At 39.1% G+C, this 27344-nt stretch overlaps 1 protein-coding gene across 2 annotated transcripts in view; it reads right to left on the bottom strand.

Annotated features, from left to right (window-relative positions):
• Positions 1–27344, bottom strand: part of BTRC (beta-transducin repeat containing E3 ubiquitin protein ligase) — a 173254-nt gene that overhangs the window by 129708 nt on the left and 16202 nt on the right. The window lies entirely within an intron of this gene.

Genomic DNA, 27344 nt, shown 5'->3' with positions numbered 1-27344 from the left:
AATCGGCCCTACCCTGAGCGTGACTGAGGGTGGCATCGCAACCTCCCAATCCGCCCTGCTCTGTGCATGACAGGCGGTGGTGCCCCAACTCCCCAATCGGCCCTGCTCTGAGCCTGACCAGGGGCTGCACCTAGGGATTGGGCCTGCCCTCTGCCACCCGGGAGCAGGCCTAAGCCAGCAGGTCGTTATCTCCGAGGCGTCCCAGACTGCGAGAGGGCACAGGCCGGTCTGAGGGACCCCCCCCCGAGTGCACAAATTTTTGTGCACCGGGCCTCTAGTATATATATAAAAGCCTAAGCGACCATTACAACAGGAATGACCGACTGGTCAACCAGTTGCTCTGATGCACACTGACAACCAGGGAGCAGATGCTCAATGCAGGACCTGCTCCCTGGTTGAGTGGTCAGAAGCCAGGCTCATGGCTGGCGAGTGCAGCTGCGGTGGTGGGAGCCTCGCCCGCCTCCGCAGCAGTTCTACTGAGCGGTGGAGGCAAGCGCAGCAGGCCAAGATGAGCAGCAGTGGAGCTGCGCCCATCCTGGCTGAGGCTCCTCCCTGGCTGCCTGCCGCTACAGCACTGCTACATCCCTCTGGGGCAGCGGTTCTCAACCTGTGGGTCGAGACCCCTTTGGCGGTTGAACGACCCTTTCACAGGGGTCGCCTAAGACCATCCTGCTTATCAGATATTTACATTACGATTCATAACAGTAGCAACATTATAGTTATGAAGTAGCAACGAAAATAATTTTATGGTTGGGTCACAATATGAGGAACTGTATTTAAAGGGCCAGAAGGTTGAGAACCACTGCTCTGGGGGAATGTCTGAGTACGGGGGGGTTTTGGCCCGATCAACGCAGGTTGGCCTGAAGGGATTGGGCCAAATCCCGGCACTCCAACTTCCTCATGAGGGATTCTGGATTGCGAGAGGGCACAGGCCAGGCTGAGGGACTCCACCCGAGCATGAATCTGTACACTGGCCTCTAGTAATAGTCATAATAAATATATTTGGAAACAAAACATTAAAATAACACAGAGATAGAAGGAGGAAATGGAAATACAATATATATGAAGTAAAATATTATTTCAAGGAGGTTTGTGGTAATAAGTTAAAAATACATACTGTTGCCTGGCTGGTGTGGCTCAGTGGTTGAGTGTTGACCTATGAACCAGGAGGTTACGGTTTGATTCCTGGTCAGAGCATATGCCCAGGTTTCAGGCTTGATCCCCAGTGTGGGGCGTGCAGGAGGCAGCCGATCAATGATTCTCTCTCATCATTGATGTTTCTATCTCTCTCTACCTCTCCCTTCCTCTCTCAAAGAAAAAAATACATTTTTAAAAATAAATAAATAAAATAAAGATACATATTGTTTTGCAAATCATATACCTGCATATCCAGAATATATGAAGAACTTTTACAACTCAACAATACAATGATCCAATTAACAAATAGGCAAAGGAATTGAACAGACATGTCTCCAAAGAAGACACACAAATGGACAAGCACATAAAAAGGGTGCTCAACTTTATTAGTCAAGAGGGTAATGAAAATCAAAGCCACAAGGAGGTGCCCTTCACACCCACTAGGATAGCTATTGAAACAAAAACAAAAACACAGAGTCATCTAGATATTTCAGGAGAGAAGCATGCCAGGAGATCCAGATATACTGGAAGGAGCTTTATCTTTAAAGTCCTATCCAGTCTCAAAAGCATTTGAAGCTACACTTTAAAAAGCATTAACAAAAACAGAAAATAAGTTGTAGTGAGGATGTAGAGAAAATGGGACCCTCTTACATTGCTAAAGGTTCAGCAACTTTATTTTTTGTTTAAAAAATTTTTAAATTATTGATTTTTAGAGAGGGGGTGAGGGAGGGAAAGAGGAAGAGAGAAAGAGAGAGAGAGAGAGAGAGAAACATCAATTTGTTGTTCCACTTATTTATGCACTCACTGGTTGATTCTTTTTTTTTTTAATATATTTTATCGATTTTTTACATAGAGGAAGGGAGAGAGATAGAGAGAGTTAGAAACATCGATGAGAGAGAAACATCGATCAGCTGCCTCCTGCACACCCCCTACTGGGGATGTGCTCGCAACCAAGGTACATGCCCTTGACCGGAATCGAAACTGGGACCCCTCAGCCCGCAGGCCGATGCTCTATCCACTGAGCCAAACCGGTTAGGGCCTGGTTGATTCTTTTATGTGCCCTGACCAAGGATCAAACTCACAGGGCCTAAATTGTTCATATTAGAATTGTTAATTTTATGTTATGTGAATTTCACCTCAATAAATATTTTAACGTGCATATTGTACTCTTTAGAGCAGCCACTAAAACAAAGGTACTTCATAAGCCAACCGAGAAGACAAAATGGAATACTAAAATATAATCTAAAAGAGGGCAGGAAAATTTCAAACAAAAGCAGAAAAGAACAGTTGGGACAAATGGAAACAAAATGGTAGATTTAAACTTAACCATACTAAATGTTAACAATCTAAATATAAATGGTCTAACCTACATTTTCTAATATAGTGATCACTAGTCACATGTAGATACTGAGCATGCTAGTCCAGATTGAGATGTGCTTAACTGTAAAATCACTTCGGATTTTGCAGACTTAATATCTCAATAACTTTATATAGATTACATGTTTAAGTGATACTTAAACTATACTGAATTAAATAAAAAGCACTATGAAAATTTCAAGTTTCTTTTATTTAATGTGATTATAAGAAAATTTTATTTATTTTAAATATATTTTTATTGATTTCAGAGAGGAAGGGAGAGGGAGAGAGATAAAAACATCAATGATGAGAGAGAATCACGGATCAGCTGCCTCCGGTATGCCCCCTACTGGGGATCAAGCCCACAACCCGGGCATGTGCTCTTGACTGGAGTCAAACCTGGGACCCTTCAGTCTGCAGGCTGACATCACTATCCACTGAGCCAAACCAGCTAGGGCCATAAGAAAATTTTAAAATATATACTTGGTTAGGACCTGTGGCTAACATTTCTGTTGGACAGTACAAGCCCAAACATTGGGACACAGATTGTTAGACTGAATTAAAAAGCAAGACACAACTATATATATTAATATATACAGATAAAAGTAAAAGCTTGAAAAAGATATCATAAAAGGTTATAAGAAAACTGAAATGGCTACATTAACATCAAAGTACACTTCTGAACAAGAAATATTAACAGGAATAAAGAGGGCCTCTTCATAATGATAAAGAGGTCAATTCATCAAGAACTACAATCCTAACAAGCAAAATAAATAGAATTAAAGAGAACAAATCTACAATCATAACTTGAGATTTAACACCCCTCACTCAGCTACTTGACAGATAAGCAAAAAATAATTGAAGAGCACAATTAATGAACTCGACCTAATGACTTATCTAGAATACTGTATCCAACAACTGCAGTTGTTTTCAAGTACACAACAAATTTCAAAGGACTAAACTTGTGAATACGTTGTTAATGAGCTATAAATTAGTATCAAAAAGCAATTAGAGGCCTGGACAGCATGCTCAGTGGTTAAGCATCCACCTATGAGTCAGGAGGTCACATTCTATTCCTGGTGGGGGCACATGCCCAGGTTGCATGCTTGGACCCCAGTGGGGGGCGTGCAGGAGGCAGCCGATCAATGATTCTCTCTCATCATTGATGTTTCAATCTCTCTCTCTCTCCTCCCCTTCTTCTTCTCTGAAATCTATACACACACACACACACACACACACACATATATATATGCATATGTATTTATATACATATATATGTTTGGGGTTTTTTAACAGATAATTAAAAAAAGCAACTAGAAGGGGTTCTGGTTCCAGTTAAGAAGGAATAAGCACACTCCCTCCTCTATCTCCCTCTGAATACAACCACTAAAAAAAGACAGAATGCAAGATGCAGCTGTTCGAGTACTCTGAAAAGTTAACAGCAGTGGGTGGGTTGTGACAAAGACTTCAACACAACACTGAACGAACAGTAAATTTACCATATTTTTAAAAATGATTGCCCTATCTACCAGTCTACACTGCAGCATGAAACCCAAAAGTAGATACCAGTGTAAGACAAAGAGAGATCCAGGAGAAGCCCTCTAGTTCTGGCCAAGGAATACAGAAGTATCCTAATACTCTGAGAATGGTGAAAATCTTCCATTTTCCTTTCTTTTACAGTTCTCTTTATTTTCTCTAAAAATCCCATGATGAAAAGCCACTGTAGAAGTAGGGGGGCCCACAGAAGCCAAAAACTCTGAAGAAAACTCCCTTTGATCAGAGGAATTGTGATTCTAAACGACTGAGGCAAAACTTCATTGTTGTTTTTTTTCCTCTCCATCCTCTTATCACTTATCCCCTGATGCAGTAACTATTCATGTAGAGCAGGTTAAGGGTCCAGCTGGTTGGCTGGAAGACAGAAAAAGGGAGTGGCAGGGAACTAGATAGTACTGGGGAGATAGTGGAGAGGGAGGCACTCAGGAGGGCAAGCCCATAAAGTGATTTATGAACTTCTATGCTCACCTACACGCTTCACATATGTGGTTATGACCCAAAGAAGCAAGCCAAAGAAAGACTTTGAGAACTGAACTACAAGATAGACTCCCATCTAGATCCCAGACTGATCACTGGGTGGCGCACACATGGAACAAATTTCAATAGCATTGCAAAGATTTTAAAAGTGGAATAGACATTAAAACCACAATCTCACAGAAGGCTATTTGAACTTGTAGGTTGAACTCAACTGGGTTGAGAGCCTGATAAAATAAAAACATCAACATTTTCAATATGATTTAAACAAAACTCAGTCCTACAATATTAAAAATTTCCAGGATACAATCCAAATATTACTTTGCAATAAAGAGGAGGGATCTCAACTCACAGCAGCAGATGCCAATACCAAACTGACAAAGATGCTGGAATTACCTTTAGAGACAACGATTTTAAAGTAACTAGCATAAAACATTCCAATAACTCAGGACAAACACTCTTGATAGAGATGGAAAGATAGAAAGTCTGACTGAAGAAACAACAGATACAAAGAAGAACTAAATGGAAATTTAAGAACTGAAAGCAGCCATAGCCAGTTTGGTTCAGTGGATAGAGTATCGGCCCGAGGATTGAAAGGCACATACCTTGGTTGTAGGCTCAATCCCCAGTCCTGGTTGGGGTGCATGCAGGAGGCAAACAATCAATGTATCTCTCTCACATTGATGTTTCTCTCTCTGTCTCTTTCCCTCCCTTCTGCTCTCTCTAAAAATCAGTGGAAAAATATCCTTGGGTGAGGATTAACAAAAAAATAAACAATAAAAAAGAACTGAAATTTAAAAACTCATTGGATGGATTCTAAGTGGAAAGGAGGTGACAGACCAATATTCCTTATGATTATATAAACAAAACTCCTAAACAAAATATGAGCAAATAAAATCCAGTAACATATAAAAAGGATTATATACCATGACCAAGTAGGATTTATCCCAGGATGCAAGGGTGGCTGCCTTGAGATCTCAAGGTGTTCCAAAGCTTAGCTCCATGTCTTTGCGGTACCTGACTGCACATCGTTCCCTTTAGTTCCAAGAGCTATCTCTAATCTCTTAAAATAGTTGCCCCTTCTGGCTTAAGGGAGAATGAGGCGATCTGTTACTTGAAACCAATAGTACTTGAAGACAGAAATATAATTCTAAAATGAGTATTATCCCCAGAGTAGACACCACGGAAATCTATATTTATTCCAACAATGCCATTGATATTTGGGGAAAATTTTTAATTTAAGCCTTCAAAAACAAGAATCTGAATTAACTTTATGAGAACTAAATGAGCCCCTGCCTTTAAGGAGATTATAACCTAGTAGAAAAATTAGATGCAAAGGTTTAGCCACCACATGTTAACATTTATAATCATTGGAAAACACTAGATAAATCAGAATTAAAAATTAAAATATCACTACTTTGATGTCATTATTGTTAAACTATATAAACACACTATTCTTATAATCTCTAGATTCCTAGTCCACTGTTGTACACAGCAGAAGAGTTCAAGAAATCCCTGGTGAAATGAATTACTGAATTATCATGACAACTGAGAGGAAGTATGACACTAATCCAGGAGTTAAGACATCAGGTTCTCGTGCCCTGGTTGGGTGGCTGAGGGTTGGAATGTTGTCCATACACCGAAAGATTGTGGGTTCAATTCCCAATCTAGGGCACACACCTAGGTTGCAGGTTCGATCTCCGGTTGCGGTGCATACAGGAGGCAACCAGCCGCTCTCTCCTTCTCTCTGAACATATCCCTGGGTAGAGGATTAAAAATAACAAAACAAAACAAAACCAAACCAAACCAAACACATTAGGTTCTCATGCAGACTTGTCCTCAAAACAATTCTAAGATCTTGAGCAGTTCTATGCAACTCAGCCTCTTCAATGGTAAAATGGAGATTAAAATATTTCTAACAGTACCTTACAGCAATAGAATTCCGTAATTCTGTGATTTACTCCATCTATAATACTTCTAATATGGATTTTTGTATAGAATTATTAGTTTCACCACAAAATCTGAACTAAAGGGATGGAAGTCCCTTTAAACAAAAGTGAAGGGGAAGCTATCCTGATGCTTATTTAGAATGATTAAAATTCAAATTTGGCTGCTCTCTAAAATAAATTTTATTTATTATTATTTATTAAGTATGCAATTAGTCAAATATAATACTCTGATAAACTAGAATTTTGAACAAACAAATGCTTTAAAATTCTAATAACTATGCATAAGCAGTAAATTATTCTTACTTGAATTTCTACTGCTGTGTAGCACAGGGTTACTAAGTACGTAATTACATAACAGAGCCACCCAACTTCCAAAGGAGCCATTCCAGTGAATTGTGTAAATAATATGCTTTAAAAAAACATAACCTCCTCACATATGAATTTAGATTTACCAGATATGGAGTAGCTGCATACCTGTGAGACTAGAACATAGTCTTAAAAAGGCCCTCCTAATTATGAATTTACCAGAGAGACCAGAATGACCCAAAGCAAATTAATACATGGATGTTTTTTCATAACTTTCTACAAAAACATTTTCACTATTCTGCTTCAGTACAGAAAACAAAAGATCTTAAAAGTTACTGGCTTGAGATAAGAACTCCAGAATACAAGACTATGACCATTTTTTCTTAATTACCAAATACTTGTGTCTTATTTTCTTTCATTTGTATCAGTACAATAAGTTCTAAATATTTGGTCATGGTCGATTTTTACTGTAAGATTGTTGAATTTGGGAAGAACAATTCTCTTTTTTTAAAAAATCATATAAAATATTCAACATTAGCAGGCAGCAGGGCATAATAATAATATGTAGATGCCACATGTTTTCTGTTCCAAAAAAGTCATTTTTAATACCCATCTATAGGAAATGAACCAACCTAGTAGACAAATTTATGCATACAGCCAGGTGGTATCTTTATTCTCCCCATAACAGAACAAAATGTAAAGATATTCACTTACATTTTCTTTGCTCCATTATTAAAAATCACCTTATGCTAAGTAAAGAGAATTCCTGGATTTCTGAAGTTCTCATTTACTTGGTAAGAGTAAAACTGCAATTATCTTAGATTATGTTTTACAAATTCAATCTCCTATACCTGTATCTAAAAGACCTTTTAAATCATGCCACAAAGAAATTATTTGGTTATACTGGAATTTCACTTTATTAAAATGAAGTCAAATCCCATTGCAATAAGCTCTAAGGAACTGTCTAAATTCTTTTTATTGCCCTAGAATTTACTGCATTAAATATTATTTGAAATAACTAGGCCACCAGCTGAGGCCTGGGAATTGTGGGGTTACACAACAATTTTTGATGTGGGTTTGGCCTACACACAAATTTCAAAAGATCACAGTCTCAATGGCAGAATTAGGCTTTATGTATTTCTGAAAAGAGAGGGAGGAGAGTAAAAGGGAGAGAAAGGGAGGCGAAGGAAAAAGAAAAGAAGAGAAGAGAGAAAAAGAAAAGAAAGCTTGGTTGTAACTAGAGGGGTAAATAGAAGTTGAAGCCATCTCCCATTTTGATTAAAGGCATTTGCAACACTCCCCCCGGACGCTCCTGTATGGATTTACACGTTTGTTCATAGCAGTTAGTATGACTCAACAGAAGCCAGTGTCATGTTAACAATCCACATATTAAAGCAAGCTGGCTGCCATATGAGGGATCAGAGTTCTTATCCCTCACTTCATAGGCTAAAAAAACCAAAAGAAGCCACAGAATAAAGTCCTTTGATTCGGAGGTAGGGGGAAAGGAGACAAATCCTCACTTTAGACTTCTAAACAAATTTGTTTGCTCTAGCAAGGAGTTTAAAAGTGAGAGCTATCTGGAGCTTTCTCCTTAACTGAGAGGGAAATTCTGCTCATGAAAGGATCCCCTTTATTTCAAGGACTGCAAACCAAGTATCCCAGCCCTCTTGGGTACTCCTTAATTTAACTTTTGTGTAGGAGTAGAGAAAAGAAAATTACTTGCTCATTAGAAGAGAACAAATGCCTACATAAATAAATGGAACGATAGTATATCTAACTTCCTGGGCACCACAGACCAGCAGAGAAGAAACTCATTTTCAGCAGTGTGTTTACTTCACTATTTGCAAATGGTTGGCTGATTGGCAGCTACAATATATGAAATAAATAACCATTTCAAAGATCAAGTGTCATGTTCCCTGGTAAGTAACAAAAATGAACACTATCTGCCCTCCCCATGCAGTTTATGGAATTTAGCAGGAGAATAGGTTTATTGGCTATTTGATTGCTTGATATGTTGTGAGGATATTTTCTGTGATGGTGTGGTTATTATTTAGGTTAGATACGAAATTCTCCTTTCTCTCAGGACATCAGTATTAAGAGTCACATATTCACAAGAAGGATCCAAAATGAATATTTCTAAAGCAAGTGAAATGTGACAAGAAACTGTGAAATGGGGAGTGATGACTATATCTAATCATTTTTTTCTTCCAAGAAAACCAAGTACCCGATCATCCAATTTATCACAAGCCAAGATGATAAACCAGTAAATGTACACAACCTGACGATACTGCCCACTTTTAGACACCAGTCCAAAAATCAGTGCTTCAGATTTTAATGTAAAACATTTTTACAGATTACAAACTAGCCTTAAAAACTGTTCCAAGATAAGTTAGGAAAACAGGAGATTCAAATCCATGCATTGTTATATCCCAGTGGTGCTACAACACCTAGGCACAACAGGATTTAGGCACTTATGGTCAGCTTTCATTTTCAAACTCCTTTACAAAATGTTAGCTAACTTGTTCATAGAATTTTTGAAGTATTTGCTGAGTATTTGAACCATTTAAGAGCTCAAGTATGTCTGATCTAAGTCACATGAGTCAGATACGACCTACTACTACTAAACAGAAAAGAATGACTATTTTACAAATCTTAAAAAAAAAAAAAACCTAAAATTTTTAGTTCTCCCTTATCTTCCCCCATATTTTTCTGCTTTTAAAAAGAGGTTTCTCCCTGGCCGGTGTGGCTCAGTTAGTTGAGCACTGTCCCTTGCTCTGAAAGGTAGCTGGTTCAATTCCCAGTCAGGGCACACACCCAAGTTGGGGGTTCCCTGGTTGGGGTGTGTACAGGAGGTGGGCAATCGATGTTCTCTCTCACATTGATGTCTTTCTTTCTTTCTTTCTTCCTCTCTCTCTCTCTCTCTCTATCTCTCTCTCTAAATAATCAAGAAAAACATATCTTAAAAAGAGGTTTCTTGCCTATCTATACTAAAAGGATAATATGCTAATTAGGGTGGACATCTTCTGGACGTCCATCCAGACAAAGCCACAGCGGCTGCGAGGCCTGGGGCTTAGGCCTCGCAGCCGCTGAGGCTGGCAGTGGCAGCAGCAGTGGGATGATCGGGGCAGCGCCTTCCCCTGATAAGCCTTCTCACCTCCCACAGAGCTGTCAGTAGGACATCCCCTGAAGGCTCCTGGACTGTGAGAGGGAGCAGGCAAGGCTGAGGGACCCCCTGCCAGTGCACAAATTTTTGTGCACCAGGCCTCTAGTCCTACCTAATAATAGACAAACAGGGTAATTGACCGTACCTTCGCTACGCCTCCCATTGGCTAATCAGCGCAATATGCAAATTAACTGCCAACAAAGATGACGGTTAATTTGCATACAGTGAGAAGCGGCAGAGCGAAGACTGAAGGTGGCTCCAGCCAGAGGAACGAGGGCTTTGAGGGCAGCTCCGGCCAGAGCAGCGAGGGCTTGAAAGCGGCTCCGGCCGGAGCAGCGAGGGCTTTGAAGGCAGCTCCGGCCAGAGCAGCAAGGGCTTGAAAGCAGCTCCGACCGGAGCAGCGAGGGCTTGAAAGCAGCTCCAGCTGGAGCGAAGGCCTGGGTCCCAGGGGCTGGAGGAAAACCGGTGCCAGCAGCCAGGGGAAGGGAAGGCCTATTGCACGAATCTTTTCGTGCAACAGGCCTCTAGTCCTATCTAATAAAAGAGAAACATGGTAATTAGCGTACGACCACTACCCTTCCCATTGGCTAATCAGGGCGATATGCAAATTAACTGCCAGCCAAGATGGCGGCCGGCAGCCAGGCAGCTTGAAACTAACATGAGGCTTGCTTGCTTCAGTGACGGAGGAAACCAATGTTCCCCACCTGCCTTGCCGGCCTCTGAGCCTGGAGTTTCAAACATTGTAACAAATATAGAAGCTAAACAAAAGCCCAGAAACCTGCTTTCAGCGAGCAGGGATCTCAGAGCTGGAGTTATACATTGTTTCGATTATAGAACACAAACAAACCAGATACCTGCTTTCAGCAGCAGAGGCCTAAGAGCTGGAGCCAGAGCTAAAGCTGGCCCAGAATAAAAAAAAAAGAAAAAAAGGATCAGTTGGGAGCTTCAGTCACCCGCCAGCCTGAAAACAGCCCTCAGCCCCTCACCCAGACTGGCCAGGCACCCCAGTGGGGACCCCCACCCTGAAGGGTGTGTGACCAGCTGCAAACAGCCATCATCCCCTCACCCAGGCTGGCCAGGCACCCCAGTGTGGACCCCCACCCTGATCCAGGACACCCTTCAGGGCAAACCAGCCAGCCCCACCCATGCAGCAGGCCTCTATCCTATATAGTAAAAGGGTAATATGCCTCTCAGCACTGGGATCAGCGGAGCCGCGAGGCCTCCCAGCACTGGGATCAGCGTGACAGGGGGCAGTGCCCAAACCCCCTGATCGCCCTGCAGCTCTGTGTATGACGGGGGCGGGGCCACAACCTCCCTATCCGCCCTGCTCTGTTCGTGACAGGGGAAGGCGCCCCAACCTCCTGATCAGCCCTGCTCCGTGCCTGATACGGGGGAGCTCCCCAACCCCCTGATCACCCTGCGGCTCTGTGTGTGACAGGGTGCGGCGCACCAACCCCCTGATCGGCCCTGCTCTGTGGGTGACAGGGTGCGGCACCCCAACCCCCACGCCCCCACGGGCCCTACTCTGTGTGTGACAGGGTAGAGCCATAACCTCCCCATCAGCCCTGCCCTGAGTGTGACAGTGGCGGCGCCCCAACCCCCTGATCGGCCCTGCTCTGAGGGTGATAGAGGGCGGTACCCCAACCCCCTAATGGGCCCTACTCTGTGCGTGACAGGGGGTGGTGCCGCAACCTCCCCATCAACCCTGCCTTGAGTGTGACAGGGGACGGTGTCGCAACCCCCCAATTAGCCCTACCCTGAGCGTGACTGAGGGTGGCATCACAACCTCCCAATCTGCCCTGCTCTGTTCATGACGGGGCGGCGCCCCAACTCCCCAATCGGCCCTGCTCTGAGCCCGACCAGGGGCTGCACCTAGGGATTGGGCCTGCCCTCTGCCACCCGGGAGCAGGCCTAAGCCAGCAGGGCATTATCTCCCGAGGGTTCCCAGACTGCAAGAGGGCACAGGCTGGGCTGAGGAACCCCTCCTTCCCCCCGAGTGCACAAATTTTTGTGCACCGGGCCTCTAGTATATATATAAAAGGCTAATATGCAAAGTGTCCCCTTGGCTGGGAGACTGGGAGTTTGATCACTCGCTATGACCTGCGCTGACCACCAGGGGGCGGCGTGGAACTAAGGGAGGCCCTGGCCAGCAGGCAGAAGACCCCAATTGGCCCTGATCACTGGCCAGGCCTAGGGACCCTATCCATGCCCGAATTTCATGCACCAGGCCTATATAAAAGGGCAGTTTTTGGTTAGTCAGACAAAAAATGGGCAATGTTTAAAGTGAGGAGCCTATTTATGAAACATATTTAAATCAACATTAATATTTGGATTTTGACTTAAAATATTCAACAATTACTTTAAAACACTGTTCTTATGGTCAGTTAATATTATCTCTCATAGCTGATTTATATTTGCACTACACTTTTCAACTACAACACAAGTACATTAAATATAAAAACCTCTACTAAAAGGCAGAAGAATAATGGCATTAGTGTACTCATGCTCTGGTAGTGATCAACTATTTGCAATTAATGTGGAAGAAGATATGAGAATTTCAATGCCACAGTTTTTAGAAAAACTCCTCATTTTTATGGCTATTTATAGCATGTGTCCAGTCTTGCAGAACTCCATCTTCCTCCACCTCATTTGTAACATAAACTGTTCTTAAATCACTTTAATACATTGTTAGAGATACTTCTTTTACACAGTACCTACCGAGTAGCAGATCAATACTCTAATACAAAGACGCTGATTTCATTACCACAAAAACCTGTGCGAGCAGCCAGATGCTGAACAAAGAGTACCGCTTTCATCAGATTTATTCCTAACATGTCTGCACTCCACTGGGATGAAATATTTTGCCATGGTGAACAAGTAGAAGTTGGAGAAAAAAAATAATGGCACTTAAAAAACAACTAAGAAGCTTTGATTACAGAGAAAGTTTGAAAGATATGGCTAAAGTAAATGTCTTCACACCTACTGAATGCTTATCATTTGTTATCAAATCCATCTGTTCATCTGCAATCATAATGTTGCACTTAATGCTTTCATAAACTGCCGTGACATTAGGTATTTTTGTTGCAATTCAACAGTTAAGACTAAAATAATAAAGAGGTTGTGGAAATAAAGCATTGGATGAGAATTGGGGGGAGGGAGGGAGGAAAACATGCTACTATTCTTTTAAATATATTTTCAGTAACAAAATTTTGTAACTTCAATGTCTTTCTAAGTTTACTACCAAAAAAAATCTTTCTTTATTTACAAGATTTTCATATAGTTATTACATTTTTCTTTCCTTCATACCATCATTACGATCTGAAGCAATAAAATTGAGTTGAAATATAATTAGAAAGGACAGAGATCTGTCTACATATATGCAATGGTACTAGCAACTTGCAGTGCCAGGGGGACTTAACTTTTGTCTAAAACCAATTCTCTCTGCCTTTTCTTACACTATTTACTTTCAATGGACTAAAGCTGCAATACATCCTTTCTAGACCAGCTTTAATCATTTTCACAACTATGGTTACTATGACAACAGGATGTAGTTTATCTGTGCTGTTTTCATTTTCCCCATTTATGTTGCCATAACAACACAATCATTCTGCCTTTGTCCTCTATGTAACAACTTTATTTTAGGGTTGTATTCTTAAGGACACTGAATTACCCCAGGAATAAAGTAAATAACAGAATTTATATAAGAATTGATTTAAATAATATAATAACCAATTTTAAAATATTTTGAGGGAAGAGTTATTTCGCTAGGGACTTCACACAAAAACAAACATTTTTTAAAAACCTGATATCTGCTAAAATCTAAAGACTGTCTACCATTTAGTGAATGATTTTTGTACAAACCTCCCCAAGCAAAAGATAGCAATACTATCATGATAAGGAGCTGTGGGGAAGTGTCCATTAATACCTGTCCAAAGTAGAACAATTAAGAATGAAGATAGCTCAGTGGTTGAGCATCAACCTATGAACCAGGAGGTCACAGTTCGATTCCAGGTCAGGGCACATGCCCGGGTTGGGGGCTCAATCCCCAATAGGGGGTGTGCAGGAGGCAGCCGATCAATGGTTCTCTCTCATCATTGATGTTTCTATCTGTCTCTCTCTCTCCCTTCCTCTCTGAAATCAATCAAAAGATGTAATTTTTAAAAATGAAGATAGTTCTAGCCCTGACTGGTTTGGCTCAGTGGACAGAGAGTCAGCCTGCGGACTAAAGGGTCCCAGGTTCGATTCCGGTCAAGGGCATGTACGTTGGTTGAGGGCACATTCCCAGTAGGGGGTGTACAAGAGACAGCTGATCGATGTTTCTCTCTCATCAATGTTTCTAACTCTATCCTTCTCCCTTCCTCTCTGTAAAAAATAAAATAAAATATACTTTTAAAAACAACGAAGGTAGTTCTATCCTACACTGCTGTGGTACTCCAACATCATTTGTTAGAAATACCACATCCAAGATTAGTGGGTTTTATACTAGGCAAACTCCATTTGGATATCTTTACCTTTTATTCAAAGTGTTTCATAGTAGTAGAATCCTATAGAAGTTTATACAGTTCAAAATTTTTATAGTATAAAGTGAGTATAAAAATTCACATTTATAGCCGAAACCGGTTTGGCTCAGTGGATAGAGCGTCGGCCTGCGGACTGAAAGATCCCAGGTTCGATTCCGGTCAAGGGCATGTGCCTGGGTTGCGGGCATATCCCCAGTACGAGGTGTGCAGGAGGCAGCTGATCGATGTTTCTCTCTCATCGATGTTTCTAACTCTCTATCTCTCTCCCTTCCTCTCTGTAAAAAATCAATAAAATATATTTTTTTAAAAAAATTCACATTTATAGAAAAGATAAAAGAAAAGCATTTATTATTGTAAATCAGCAATATAAAAGCTAAAAAATATTTTGGTTTCAGGATCACCATATCCATTAGTAGGACCTTCACGTTGAGACATGAAAGTTAAAAAAAAAACCACCACAATTCTTACAACCATTTGTTTTACCACTATGTGCGATAACAGGGCTTTGTATATGCAAAATGTTATCTTAATTTAAGAGCTTAAATCACTAAGGTCAGATCTTTTAGCCCTTTGATCAGTTGATAAAGATACATTAAAAACCTCTCCCACGGTATAAATACCCATATATATACATACTTATTGCTTACAAACAAAACATGGAAATATTGCTATCTGATGAGAAAATATGAAAATATTACTAAATTCCCTTAGTTCTCTACAGGCATAAAAAAAGATTATTTATAAATATTGTAATATTTTTACAGGATAGAACTAATTTTTACATATTAATATAACAAGGCACATTTTAATTTTAGTCACAGCTGAGATAATTTAATAAATTTTGTGGCTACAATGAACTGAAAAATATGACTTATTTAACCAAACCTGGGGATCAAAAGAAAACTTAAGGTGTTTTAAAACACAAACATTTTCTTAAGTTCATTTTTTTAGAGAGAAAATTTCATTTTTTTAGAGAGAAAAATTCTATGATCCAAATTAGTATTCCAAATTCTCAAATAACAATTTTAAAATTTATATTTTTGCCACTTTTTTAAAGAACTGTAAGAAGACAGGGTCTGCAATAAGGAACTCAAAGACAATGATAATGAAAATAAAACAGCTGGAGCAAAAGGGTGGTTACACTACTTAGATGAAGGGTTGGGAGAGGGGGAACAGCAGCACAGAGGGTGTTGAAAGAAAAGGAGAGAGACTAGGACTATTGTGATTCAAAACCTAGGCCCTTACATCAAAATTAAACCAACAAACTGGGCTAAAATTGTATACAAAAGCCCCAACTCTCACCAGTCCTGCTCTCTCCTTTCCTTCGTTTGTTGTATTGGTAGGGGCCACCTCAGGAAAATCCCAAATTTGCATTGACTTCTACATTAGCTGAAGCTGGTAGGTCCTATGCAAGATGAGGCAATTTTATTACAGTACAATAATGTGAATTTAGGTACTAATGCTGTAGGAATCATGCAATTCTCAAACCTGATTTCTGTGAGGCACTCTAACAGGACTGGAGTATTTGTGCATGTGTAGCCTAGCATTTTTGGTAACAGTTATGACTCATCCAGAATACCCCTTGAAAGAGAGCCTCTGACTTCATCTAAGGGGCAGTCAGCTGTCAGGCAACATGCATTCAGATGTGCTACTGCTGTAAACCTACTGAAACTCACTGGGAAATTGCTATATCTAACATGTCTAGCCATATAATCCATAGGGACTTGCAAGCTACAAAGCCCTTACCACTCTTACCAGGAGTGTTATACCCTGGTCCAAAGTGGTAAGAATTTTAACCCTTACTCTCTCTGGGTGAGGACCTTCTTTCTCCTCTCTGTTCCTAAGGTAAGAGATAGTTTGCTTTGTTTTGTTTTGTTTTTAATTTTTTTTTAATTGATCTAGAGGGAGAGGCAGGGAGAGGAATAGAGAGATAGAAACGTTGGTGAGAGAGATATATCGATGAGCTGCCTCCTGCACACTCCCCACTGAGGATCAAGCCTGCAACCCAGGGATATGCCCTGACTGGGAAAGGAACCAGGAACCTCTTGGTTCATGGCTTGATGCTCAACCACTGAACCACACTGGCTGGGCAGTTTGCTCATTTTTAAAAGGAAGGAATCAACCTGGCTAGTGTGGCTCAGCGGTCATAATTCAATTCCCGATTCCCGGTCAGGGCACATGCCTGGGTTGCAGGTTTGATCCACAGTAGGGGACATGCAGGAGGCAGCCAATGAGCGCTTCTCTCTCATTGATGTTTCTCTCTCTCTCTCCCTCTCCCTTCCTCTCTGAAATCAATAAAAATATTTTAAGAAATATTTTTTAAGAAATAAAATAAAAATAAAAGGAAGGAGTCATATTCTATGATCCAAACAAGGTCTTTTGCCCAAAGTGTACTACTGATCTCAAATGATCACGAACCACTATTTCTTGAACAAGTTAAGTAGATGAACAGCATTCCCAGTGTTGATACCTTAAGAAAACGAAGAAAAAGAGATAATAAATGTTTCCCAGTCCTCCCAGAACTACAGGTATAAATAACTGAACATGCTGACAGTGTTTAAGGTTGATCTTGATAGAAAATTCCCAATGCTCTTGGTGTAAAGTATATTCAATGGGGTAAATGAACCTTTGTGGGCATTTGCTTGGTTATACTATTTCTTTAGTAAAACTGATAAAAGCAGAAAGATCCTTGAAATATCAGAACAGCAATCAAAGGATTTAAGCGTGTCCATCCATACATTCCTGACAAATAAAATTCCATCATCAAAGACAGGGATAAGTTGTGCCTGCTTGCCTGGGTAGTTAGGGGAATGAGAAAATTAAAAACAGGACATTTCAGTAGGATATTTGATAACTACCACCCAAGCCATTTCTGTACAAATCTTGACACTATCAAATAACATAATTAAAATTTCATTAGCTCCTCAAAATGACATTTTATGATGAAGCTCAGACTTATTAAAACAGTCATAACTAGTTATGGTGGAATGATAATTATAAAATACAAAATATTTTAATTAAAATACATTATGTAACAACATTAAAATAAGGCTACATAAGAGTCTTAACCTAGGATCTATGGATAGAATAAAAGTACATCTGAATCTCTTGAAATTGTGTATAAAATATATGTGCATGTGCATGTCTGGGGAAAGGATCTCATGCCATACAAAAGATTTCCAATTAGTCATAAAAAAGTTTATAAAGCCTTAAATTAGATAATCCCTCCTGACTCTTAAAACCTATAACCCAACACAAATTCAGTGGCATTTTACTTAAGGCAAATAAACTGATCCACCTATTAAGGAAATAGAACTTTGCCTCCTTCTGACTTATTACATTTTCTCTTAATCCAAGTCCAATAAAAGTCAGTCTTGCTTTAAAATAATTTTTTTTAACTTCATGGCTTCAATTAAACAATTAAAAATTCAGTTCAATAGTACCCTCCAATTTCAAAATCTGTATCTTGCCCTCAGTTTATCATCTTATTTTTTTAAACCTCTCTAAACACTCAAATTTTAACTACAATATAGTCTATTTATCAATAAAAAAGAGAATCAGTTCTTTGGTATCAGGCATCACTCTTTCTAGATTCTGAGTACAGTTTCATGTCAATTAGAAACAAGATCTCGCCCAGCTAGAATGGCTCAGAGGTTGAGCGTCAACCTATGAATGAGGTGGTCCTGGTTCGATTCCTAGTCAGAGTACATGCCTGGTTACGGGCTCAATCCCCAGTGTGTGTGTGTATGTGGGGGGGGAGAAGGGGGTGTAGGAGGCAGCCAATCAATGATTCTCTCTCATCATTGATGTTTCTATCTCTCTCTTCCTCTCCCTTCATCTCTAAAATAAATAAAAAATATATTTTATTTTATTTATTTATTTTTTTAAATATATTTTATTGATTTTTTACAGAGAGGAAGGGAGAGAGATAGAGAGTTAGAAACATCGATGGGAGAGAAACATCGATCAGCCGCCTCCTGCACATCTCCCACTGGGGATGTGCCCGCAACCCAGGTACATGCCTTGACCGGAATCGAACCTGGGACCCTTCAGTCCGCAGGCCGATGCTCTATCCACTGAGCCAAACCGGTTTCGGCAAAAAATATATTTTAAAAAAAAACAAGATCTCACTCTTTCCTACAGCTTTATGTAATTAATTGGGGCTGTTAATCCAAATTCATCAATGCCCAAGCCTTGGAAAAAAACAATTAGTCAACTCCTACTCTGGCCAAAATTTGGTGACTAATTCCTACCTCATAAATATTTTTTAAAAATACATCGACAAAACTTACTAATGAGAACTAAATTATAGCTCTGCTGACTGGCAAGTAATTTGCAAAAACAGACCAGTTTAGCTGCGTAAAATAAATATCCACCTGCCCATACTAGCACTAATCAAGGCGTGAAATTGAGCTTTTTATTCAGAAGGAAATAAGTGCTTCAAGGCTGTGATTTAGTCTGGAAAGCAAATATTAAGGTCATCCTTTTCTCTCTGATGTTTATAGTATTTCTAATGGGGGAAGCAAGGCAAGAGGAGGGCTAACTGGCCAAATTCTATAGAAGCAAAAATATCTCTATGACATAACAAATGTGCCACTTGCTTAACTACTTACACAGATTGAACAGAACCAAGTTGCTGGGATGTATGCAGAGATCACTTAAGTAGTGAAAGCCCAAACTGACCACTGTGAACATCCAATTTGGTCAAAACTAAGGGATCAGCATTTCATTAAGTGAAGTAAAGAAAATTCAACAAATATAAATGCCGTAAGTTTTAAAATAGCCTATAGCTATTTTCATTACAACAGTCAATTCTGGATTAGCCAGGTTAATGAGATCCTATTCAGTAATTTAGCCAATTCCCAAATTACTACATTTATCAAAATCAACTAATACAAATATCAACTTATTCCACTCTACTATATCCACACTACTCATGTCTACCAGAGAAAGCAAACAAATAGAAAAGGGCCCAAATAACATAAGCAAGATATTGCCTTAAAAGACTTCGAGAAGCCACAGTAGTTCTCAGGCTGTGGTCCCAGAACCAGCAGCATCACCTGGCAACTAGTCAGAATGCACATTTTCAGGCCTTACCCACGCTTACTGAATGGTAAACACAGACCCCCCCCACCCCCCCACTCCCCCACCCCCCGCCACACACACACACACACCCTGGACTTCTGATACAGTGTTTACTACTCCAAACCCTTATATCCTAAATTCAATTCTTTAGGCAGCTCTAACAATATTTTCCACTAAAGGTAAAAATTATAAAGCATATAACTTGTAAATGAGAATGTAAAAAAAAAAGCCATTTTAATTAGTCTAAGCTCAAAATCAAAAAGAAAAGAAAAATAATAAAATCTACACTATGTCTTCCCCAAATCAGAAATAGTCACCATTTCGATGGAGAAAGAAAATATGATTTAGAACTGCCTAAAAATAAATAGGCAGATTTTAAAACTATTACAGAAGAATCATCACCAAAACATGCCAAAAACTAGTGGGACAGCCGAAACCGGTTTGGCTCAGTGGATGGAGCGTCGGCCTGCGGACTGAAGGGTCCCGGGTTCGATTCCGGTCAAGGGCATGTACCGGGGTTGTGGGCACATCCCCGGTGGGAGATGCGCAGGAGGCAGCTGATCGATGTTTCTCTCTCATCGATGTTTCAAACTCTCTATCTCTCTCCCTTTCTCTCTGTAAAAAATCAATAAAAATATATTTAAAAAAAAAAAACAAACTAGTGGGACAAACAATGTTGGGAAACAAGATATTTACAGTTCCCAAGTTTCACTCCACTGCACACTTATTAATTATAAATATACCTTTACAATGGAGAAATCTGGTGAACACAACCTTAATAAAACGATCAAACAGTATCACCAATAAAGGAACAAATTGACATGATATATCTTCTGATATAATGCTCTGAGAAAGAAAGCATAACATATATTCCTGCCAAATTTTTTTAACCTGAATTTAATCATGGAGAAACAATCATACAAATCCAAATGAGAGATGTTCAGTAAAATAGCCTAGACTCTTCAAAAATGTCAATTTCCTAAATAAAAAGACTAGGATAGTGGTGTAAATTAAAGGAGACTAAAGAGATCTAAATATATATATAACATGTAATTGGGTTGTGCATTTTTTTAAAAAGCTGTAAAGATATTACTGTGACAATTGGGGAAATTTAAATATGGACTATATATTAAATAAAAATATTATCACTGTTAAATTTCCTGAGTGGGATCTTGCATTGTGGTTATAAAAGACAATGCTTTTGTTCTTAGGAAATCCATGCTGAAGCAGAGGTGAAATATCATGATGCCTGCAACTCTCAAATGATATAGAAAGAAAAGTACAACTAAAGAGAAAAAAATCAAATGTGGAAATATGTTAACATCTGGCTGATCCAGGTGAGCAGTATATGACTAACCATTATGCTTTTCTCACAATTTTTCTGTAGATCTGAAAAAAGATGGATATTATCCATATCCCTCTTCAAAAGTAACTTAACCTCTCTGTGCTTCAGTTTCCACATTTGGAAATCAGAGGTAATGATATACCTAATAAGGTGAGAGGACCAAATGAGTTCATATATATAGAGTGCCTAGACTCCTACCTGGTACATACTGAGTTATGTGATTGCTGCTCTTACTATTCTTGTTTTATCATTATGACTAGTTCCACCACGCAAGGTCAGAGAGATTGAAAAAAAAAAAAAAAAGCTTTGATGTTTACAGTCCTATATAATTTCCAAAATATTTTCACTATTTATCATTTCACTTCGTCCTCACAAACTCTTTAAAATAGGAAGAGGATTATTAACTCCACTTTCCAGATGAGAAAAATTGGACTCCGAGCAGTTAAGCAAACTTAACCAATGCTTTGTGACTTTTAGAAAGCAGTGTAAGTGGAAAGAGAACCAGGTCTTGTTTTCACAATGGCACAATGTGAAATTTACATTCCAATCTAAATAATTACAAGGTATTTCAAAGAAAACACACTAAGGAAACAGGTAGAGCTCCTGTATTGCCATTTGTAGACAAAAGAAGTTATCACTAGTCTATTCAGCAAAACAGATGTCACTTTGCAGAGCTTTGGTATTTTTCTTAAATAGCCTTGAAAACAAGGATCAGAAAATATGAACTCTTATAAAAAGGGATTTATTGTATTTTTATAGCTTATTACATACCTTGTAACAATCGTTTTGCTAAATGTGAATGTCAGTTTTATTTTCGGTCCCTTTTTTCCTGGCTATTTACAAGCTTTGTAAGAACCGTTCCTTAATTAAGTCTAAACATAGTTTTATATAAATGGATTCCTGGAAATAAAACGTTCAGACTTAAGAAATGATTGTTACAGAGACTGTAACAGGCCGTAAAAAAAGAATGCCACTTTAAACAAAGATTTCTCATTTTAATTAAAAAGATAATCATCAGAACATTCTTATACTTAACAGAACCATTTAAAGGAGCTTCTTTGGGGGGAAAAACATATAGTATCTTATACAGGCTTCCATGTACAACTTACATTTAAATCAAAGTCTCAGTTGATCATATAGTATGAATTCTTATATAGTATACCTACACTTCAGTGATACATTGAAAGAGAAACAGGTCCAAATGAGATAAACATCATTTCTAATTCTTTTTAACATGAATGCTTTCAAAAGATTATATTTTTCCACAAGATACTGGTAAAACACATTTAAGAATACTTAAGATGCCGAAACCGGTTTGGCTCAGTGGATAGAGCGTCGGCCTGCGGACTGAAAGATCCCAGGTTCGATTCCGGTCAAGGGCATGTACCTGGGTTGCGGGCACATCCCCAGTAGGAGATGTGCAGGAGGCGCTGATCGATGTTTCTAACTCTCTATCTCTCTCCCTTCCTCTCTGTATAAAATCAATAAAATATATTTTTTTAAAAAAAGAGTTAAAAAAAAAGAATACTTAAGAAATACTTTTTAATGCAGTTGGAATGTGTTAGCTAAAAGGACTATATCTATATGACTACCATATAATAAAAAATGACAAACCTAAATAGTTTCTCTACTCTGATAAAACCTCATGCAATCATTTTTATTTTCAACATGCCATACCTGGATATGACTGGAGGGTGTGAAAAATCTTTAGAAGCATGATTTGATAAGGCAGGATTCTTTTTGATTAATTCATTTGACTAACTTTTAAACTGTCCATTTTTAATTCATATAATATAAAATTTGTAAAGTTCAACAGAATCCAAAGGAAAATGACGTAGATCTTATAAGCTGTCATTACAATTAATTGCAATTTGAAAAACAGATACACCAATGTTCTTCTACTTAAGTCACCTTTTCTAAATTACACTGAACACTAAATCCGAGTCATCACTTGACAGTCTATTTCTACAGCAATATATTACTAGACATTGTCTCAATTCCCAGCAAAACAAGTTATAATTGGGAGACTATTTTCTAACTGAAAATTTGATAACAAAAAAAGTACTGGCATGCCTAACAACAAAGATTCAATAACTATAAACCTCTACAGCCATTAAAACTAAGAAAATTACATTCCAGCTTCATAAAAAGGAAGTAACATACCAATGATCAGGATTACATGTTCAAAGTGTAAAAAAACCAAACACAACTTTTCCATATTAACTCAAGCTACTAACCAACGAAAATAAACAGTAAACATTTATTTAGCAATCATTTGGTTTGCTTCTTATAAATACAGACTGCTGCTTGGGATAATTTATGAAGGAGGGAGAAGTAGAAGGGGGCCAAACAAATGTATTACTCAAAGAATGCCCTCCTTTCCTTATCTAAATTCTTTCTCTGAATAAGCAAGTTATTCAAAATCATACCACTGAACTATGCTACCAGGAATAGGCAATCAGTAAATAGCTGATCATGATCATTATGATCATGAGTGTTTCTCACTTAATTTGCTTTATTTTTAAAAATTATAGGATAACCAGATATTTTTCTTTTCCATTTGCTTATCTTCTCAATTTATTAAAAGCAACAAGTGTTCTACATAAGAGCAAAGGCCACCAGGAAAAAAAATACTCTTATGTCACTCTTCATTCTCAATGTCACAGGGTTTACTTGAAACTTTGTAGATAGGTTTCAGAGTACCTCACACTTCATTGAAAACCCATGAACATTCATTAGTACAAACTCTTTTTTAATATATTCACAGTCTTTCATAGAATGTTAAATTTTAGATATATCATTCTGATGGCCATTCTTCTGATGATTACTTTTTGTTTGATTTCAAACAGATAAAATCATCAAGAACAGAGGCATGCACTAGGGTAGTGGTCGGCAAACTGCGGCTTGCAAGCCACATGTGGCTCTTTGGCCCCTTGAGTGTGGCTCTTCCACAAAATACTGACTTCTGTGCATGGGCCACGAAGTTTCAACAGCACTGTAAAAGCGCGCCTGCACGTGGTATTTTGTGGAAGAGCCACACTCAAGGGGCCACAGAGCCTCATGTGGCTTGCCAGCTGCAGTTTGCCGACCACTGCACTAGGGAAATGCAGATTAAAACTGTAATAAAGTAATACCTTATACCTATTAGGATGGCTAAAATAAAAAATACTGACAATCCCAAGTGCTAGCAAAGATGCAAAGCAGCTAAAACTCTCATACACCACTGTGGGAATGCAAAATGGTACAGCCACTCTGAAAAAGTTTGGCAACTTCTTATAAAGTTAAACATAAACTTACCATATGACCCAGCAATTCCCCTCCTGGGTATTTACCCTAGAGAAATGAAAATTTATGTTCACACAAAACCTATACACAAGTATTTACAGCAGCCCTATTTATAATCACCAAAAACTAGAAACAACCCAAATGGATAAACAATATGTGATACAATCCATACAACAGAATACAACTAAGGAATAAAAAAGAGTAGACTATTAATACATTCAACAACTTGGATGAAAACTATCTTAAAGGTATTATGCTGGCCCGGCCAGTGTTGCTCAGTGGTTGAACATTGACCTATGAACCAGGAGGTCACGGTTCGATTCCTGGTCAGGGCACATGCACAGGTTGCAGGCTTGATCCCCAATGGAGGGAGTGCAGGAGGCAGCTAATAGATAACTCTCATCATTGATGTTTCTCTCTCTCCCTCCCCCTTTCTCTCTGAAATAAAAATATTTTTTTAAAAAGGTATTATGCTGAGTCAAATCAGTCAGTAGCAAAAGATTATATATTGTATGATTCCATTTATATGACATTCTCAAAAAGATAAAACTAAAGGAGGGTGAATAGATCACAGTTCTTAGGAATTAGGGATGGGAGGATAGTACAAGGGAGTTTAGGGAAGTGTGGGTGGGGGGAGCAGGGAGGGAGTGATGAAACTGTTCTATACCCTGACTGAGGCAGTGGTTACATGAATCTATATAGTAGGTGTACTGGTTAATAATGTAGATTTTTTTCAATAGATGGAGTTACACGTATGTTGATATATATATATGCGATTTGATATGTATGCTATTTTGTTGTATTGCTCCTTCAGATTACCACCTGTTCCGATCGATGGCACACGCACTTTCTGAGCAGCACTTCAAAACGTGGAAAACTGGGTCTCTGAATGGTCTGCCTCAAAACAAGAAAAGTTCTATTGGGACAGTATCCACAAATTACCTGAAAGATGGGGGAAATGTGTAGCTAGCGATGGACATTACTTTGAATAAAGCACTTTTTAAAAATATTTTTATTGATTTTTTACAGAGAGAAAGGGAGAGGGATGGAGAGTTAGAAATATCGATGAGAGAGAAACATCCATCAGCTGTCTCCTGCACACCCCCTACTGTGGATGTGCTCTCAACCAAGGTACATGCCCTTGACTGGAATCGAACCTGGGACCCTTCAGTCCACAGGCTGATGCTCTATCCACTGAGCCAAAGTGGTTAGGGCTGAATAAAGCACTTTTGATGTTTCTCTTGAAATTATAGTGTTTTCTTTGGATTACCAAACCCACATTATTAACTAGTTAATAGTTAATCTGTATTATTAACCGGTTAATAATTAATCCACATTTTTAACCGGTTAATAGCTAATCCACATTATTAACCAGTTAACAATTAATCCGCATTACTAACCGTAATAATGCGGATTTTGTAATCAAAGAAAACACGATACTTTCAAGAGAAACATCAAAAGTGCTTTATTCAAAGTAATGTCCATCGCTAGCTACACATTTCCCCCATCTTTCAGGTAATTTGTGGATACCGTCCCAATAGAACTTTTGTTTTGAGGCAGACCATCCAGCGACCCAATTTTCCACTTCGTACGTTTTGAAGTGCTGCTCAGAAAGTGCGTGTGCCATCGATCGGAACAAGTGGTAATCTGAAGGAGCAATACAACAAAATAGCATATATATCAAATCGCATATATATCAACATATGTGTAACTCTATTGAAAAAATCCGCATTATTAACCAGTACACCTAGTATACAGGGGTGGGCAAAAGTAGGTGTGGTTTTTTTAAATCCTCACCCAAGTATATTTCACTGATTTTTTTTTTTTTTTTTAGAGAGAGAGGAAGAGGGTAAGAGAGAAAATTCGATCAGCTGCCCCCCTTACTCGCCTCCCACTGACCAAGGCTCAAACCCGAAACCTAAGTATGTGACCCAATGAGGAATCAACCCCCCACCCCCACCCCAGGAAATCTTTTTTGGTGTATGAAGCAACACTCAACCAACTAACCGCCAACTGGGCAAAAGCAGGTTTACAGATGCATTGTGCCATTCTTTTGAGTTAATAAAGCTATTGTAATCATCATAACCTGCATGTCTTTTTCCACACAAACAACCTACTTTTGGCCACCCCTGTACATATGTTAATATTCTAGACCCGTGGTCGGCAAACTGCGGCTCACGAGCCACATGCGGCTCTTTGGCCCCTTGAGTGTGGCTCTTCCTAAGCCTTAGGACTACTCTAATTAAGTTAATAACAATGTACCTACCTATATAGTTTCAGTTTAAAAAATTTGGCTCTCAAAAGAAATTTCAATCGTTGTACTGTTGAGATTTGGCTCTGTTGACTAATGAGTTTGCCGACCACTGTTCTAGACCTATACACTAAAAAAAGTTAATTTTACTGGATATTAATTAAAAAAACAAAACTAAGACCAAAACCTTGCATATGGCAGGCATGAATCAATATCTGTTTAAATGGTAAAATGAAATAAAGGTGGAATGCCTATTCAATAAACCTTAGGAGTCTGGATGAATTATTTTTTTAGAGTTTTGTTATACAACTCACCACCACATGTTTATGGACTGGAAAACACCTTCAGCCCTAGCTGGTTTGGCTCAGTGGATAAAGCATCGGCCTGCAGACTTAAGGGTCCCAGGTTCGATTCTGGTCAAGGGCACAGGCCTGGGTTGCGGGCTCGAGCCCCAGTGGGGGCCGTGGAGGAGGCAGCGGATCAATGATGCGAGAGCTTCTATCTCCCTCTCCCTCTCCCTTCTTCTTTGAAATCAATAAAAAAAAGAAAGAAAGCACATTTACATTTACCTTTTAATTACATCAAATTACATCTCCCTCTATTTTGAAGATGCTGTGGCTGATCAAAGGGAGAAAGATAAAAAGACTTGAGGTCAGAGAGAGCCTAGGGCTATATGTCTCTCCTTTGAGGTCAGCATGAGTTCCTTGCTCAAAAGAACAATTCCAGTCATGTAATTGTAGAAGAGACTAATCTTTCATCATAACTTTCCCTACCATTCAGTTATGCCTGTTGCTTTAAGCAACACTTCCATGATTCCTAGAACTTCTTCCTTTATTTCTTGACATTATTTCTACTTAGAGATCTAGAAAACAACTGCTGAGGTAATCTGTTGTCATTTACTTTTACATCTGTGACAGGG

This window comes from Myotis nattereri, assembly GCF_964212035.1.
Source record: "Myotis nattereri genome assembly, chromosome: 13".
Taxonomy (NCBI): domain Eukaryota; kingdom Metazoa; phylum Chordata; class Mammalia; order Chiroptera; family Vespertilionidae; genus Myotis; species Myotis nattereri.
This window is presented reverse-complemented; position numbering and strand designations above follow the sequence as displayed.